Here is a 4,097-nt window from a genome sequence, read left to right as displayed (position 1 = left end):
GATGATACTGATCTGTTAACCACCGGGGGGGGGGCGAGATGATACTGATCTGTTAACCACCGGGGGGGAGATAGCAGATGATACTGATCTGTTAACCACCGCGGGGGCAGATGATACTGATCTGTTAACCACCGGGGGGAGAGTAGCAGATGATACTGATCTGTTAACCACCGGGGGGAGATAGCAGATGATACTGATCTGTTAACCACCGGGGGGGGAGAGATAGCAGATGATACTGATCTGTTAACCACCGGGGGAGAGATAGCAGATGATACTGATCTGTTAACCACCGGGGGGAGAGATAGCAGATGATACTGATCTGTTAACCACCGGGGGGAGATAGCAGATGATACTGATCTGTTAACCACCGGGGGGGGAGATAGCAGATGATACTGATCTGTTAACCACCGGGGGGAGATAGCAGATGATACTGATCTGTTAACCACCGGGGAGATAGCAGATGATACTGATCTGTTAACCACCGGGGGAGAGATAGCAGATGATACTGATCTGTTAACCACCGGGGGAGATAGCAGATGATACTGATCTGTTAACCACCGGGGGGGAGATAGCAGATGATACTGATCTGTTAACCACCGGGGGGAGGGATAGCAGATGATACTGATCTGTTAACCACCGGGGGAGATAGCAGATGATACTGATCTGTTAACCACCGGGGGGAGATAGCAGATGATACTGATCTGTTAACCACCGGGGGGAGATAGCAGATGATACTGATCTGTTAACCACCGGGGGAGATAGCAGATGATACTGATCTGTTAACCACCGGGGGAGATAGCAGATGATACTGATCTGTTAACCACCGGGGGGAGATAGCAGATGATACTGATCTGTTAACCACCGGGGGAGATAGCAGATGATACTGATCTGTTAACCACCGGGGGGAGATAGCAGATGATACTGATCTGTTAACCACCGGGGGGAGATAGCAGATGATACTGATCTGTTAACCACCGGGGGAGATAGCAGATGATACTGATCTGTTAACCACCGGGGGAGATAGCAGATGATACTGATCTGTTAACCACCGGGGGAGATAGCAGATGATACTGATCTGTTAACCACCGGGGGAGATAGCAGATGATACTGATCTGTTAACCACCGGGGGGAGATAGCAGATGATACTGATCTGTTAACCACCGGGGGAGATAGCAGATGATACTGATCTGTTAACCACCGGGGGGAGATAGCAGATGATACTGATCTGTTAACCACCGGGGGGAGATAGCAGATGATACTGATCTGTTAACCACCGGGGGAGATAGCAGATGATACTGATCTGTTAACCACCGGGGGAGATAGCAGATGATACTGATCTGTTAACCACCGGGGGAGATAGCAGATGATACTGATCTGTTAACCACCGGGGGAGATAGCAGATGATACTGATCTGTTAACCACCGGGGGAGATAGCAGATGATACTGATCTGTTAACCACCGGGGGAGATAGCAGATGATACCGATCTGTTAACCACCGGGGGAGATAGCAGATGATACTGATCTGTTAACCACCGGGGGAGATAGCCGTTGTGGTATTAATAAGCCCTTAACATTACTTGTCATTACGAAAAAGTTATTGACATATCCAGATTTGAATTAAACTCACAACAAACAAACAAACAAAAACGTGTGCGCTTTGATGACATCATCTTTCTGCAGTTTATTCCTTCTCCCTCTGGGTATTGGACGTTAAGTCTGTCGCTATTTTTAGCCTCCCGAGGAAGGTACTGTGCCAACATTGGTTCCCAATAAATCATTGAGGAGCATTATAGAGTGGGTGAGTTTGTGTCTAAAATGACACCCTATTCCCTATTTAGTACTACTTTTTTGAACAGGAATCATAAGGTAGTGCACTATATAGGCTCTTAGATCTCTGGTCAAAAGTACACTATACTATGCACTACATAGGAAAATAGGAGCCATTTCAGATGTACTTGAGAGAATTATGGGATGTGCAACATTTTTTAAATTTGTACCTCCCTTGTCATGTGACAGGGTCCTTCACAGACAAAGCCACCTACGACTGGAGCTCAGAGGAGGAGGAGCCCGATGGAAGGGCGCGGCCCATCCAGGTGCTTTTGTTGTCAAGGACGACCACACCTTCGAGTTGGACGAGTGGCGCTGAGTCGGATCCTAGATGGCCGAAGAGGTCCACAACAGGGAAGTGGTGGCCATATCTGTGGCCGGGCGTTCCGCAAGGGCAAGTCCTTCCTCATGGACTTCATGCTGCGTTACATGTACAGCCAGGTGAGTTCCAAAGGTCATGCTTGTGTAACGGATGGGGATTGGTAACCTCACTACTCAGCTTGAAATGTCTCCATCCGTGCTGCCGAAATGCTATCTTTTCAGTGGCGAAGTTGGCTAAGATATTAGGAAGGTCACTTGTGTTTGTGAGACAGAGGTCCAGAGGAAGGAAGCAACACTGTTAAATGACGCCTGTCACACCTGGTGGTTCATGTCTTGTGTTCATATCTCTTGACCCGACTGTGACCCATCCCCTCAGCATGTAAGAGACTGTCTGTAATTAAACGTTGCGTCACTGTTGCTGCATTGACATAATGTGATGATTAAGGTTATGATGCGTCTTGCTGTTGTAAAGTTTGTGACTAATATGCTAGCAGCAGGATTGGTCCAAAAAGCTTCGATCAGTGTTGTATTTCTCTCCTGAATGAGTCTGTATCTAATCTAATGGTCCCCAGGCGTCTGAGGAGTGGCTGGGGAGGCAGAGGAGCCCCTGACGGGGTTCTCCTGGAGGGGTGGATCTGAGAGGGAGACCACTAGCCATTCAGATCTGGAGCGAAGTGTTCCTGGTGGACAAGCCAGATGGACGCAAGGTATCAGATCCTCACCTTTGACCTGTATTCAAGGGGGTGTGCGTCCCAAATGGGCCCCTATTTCCTACATAGTGCACTACTTTAGACCCTATTCCCTACATAGTGCACTACTTTAGACCCTATTCCCTACATAGTGCACTACTTTAGACCCTATTCCCTACATAGTGCACTACTTTAGACCCTATTCCCTATAGTGCACTACTTTAGACCCTATTCCCTATATAGTGCCTGCTAGACCCTATTCCCTATATAACTACTTTAGACCCTATTCTACTTTTAGACCCTATTCCCTATATAGTGCACTACTAGACTCCTCCCTATTCCTATATAGTGCACTACTTTAGACCCTATTCCCTATATAGTGCACTACTGGGACCCTATTCCCTAGTTCCTACATAGTGCACTACTTTAGACCCTTCCTATATAGTGCACTGCTTTAGACCCTATTCCCTATAGTGCACTACTTTAGACCCTAGAGACTCTTCCCTATATAGTGCACTACTTTTAGACCCTATTCCCTATATAGTGCACTACTTTAGACCCTATTTGGATATAGTGCACTACTTTAGACCCTATTCCTATATAGTGCACTTAGACCAGAGACCCTATGGACCTATTCCCTATATATGGTGCACTACTTTGAACCAGGGAGTGCCTATTTAGACCCTATTCCCTATATAGTGCACTACTTTGGACCCTATTCCCCTATATAGTAACTTATTTCAGAGTAGTACACTACTTTAGACCCTATTCCCCTATATAGTGCACTACTTTTTAACTCAGAGCCCCATGGGTAGATTCTATAACAACTACAGTCAGAGACCCAATCTGTGATATTACAGATGTTTGTTGGTCCATCTTAAATCGGGGATGAGCCCACTCAGGTAGAACTCAGTCAGGGTCTCAACTTACTGTGTGAGTTATAATAGTAGAAAACACCAGGTGTAATTTCTAAATGTGGTTGTGCATCAGCAGGTTTTCTCTCTTGTTATGTCAGTCACTTAATTAGCTTGTATCAACATGTTTTTGATTGGTAAATCAATCTAGCGACCAATAATTATGCAAATGTTTCTCTCCACCCATGGCAAAATGTGTAGAATGGCAGGAAATGAACTTGTTAATCTTCAGTTTTTGTCTCTCCAGTTAAACTGTAATATCATTAACACTGATGAAGAGTTCTGTTGTCCTGTCTCGTCCTTCAGGTGGCTGTTCTGCTGATGGACACCAGGGAACGTTCGACAG

The sequence above is a fragment of the Oncorhynchus gorbuscha genome, linkage group LG10, assembly GCF_021184085.1.
Source record: "Oncorhynchus gorbuscha isolate QuinsamMale2020 ecotype Even-year linkage group LG10, OgorEven_v1.0, whole genome shotgun sequence".
Lineage (NCBI taxonomy): Eukaryota > Metazoa > Chordata > Actinopteri > Salmoniformes > Salmonidae > Oncorhynchus > Oncorhynchus gorbuscha.
The sequence above is the reverse complement of the archived record's forward strand: the minus strand, read 5'-3'. Positions refer to the sequence as shown.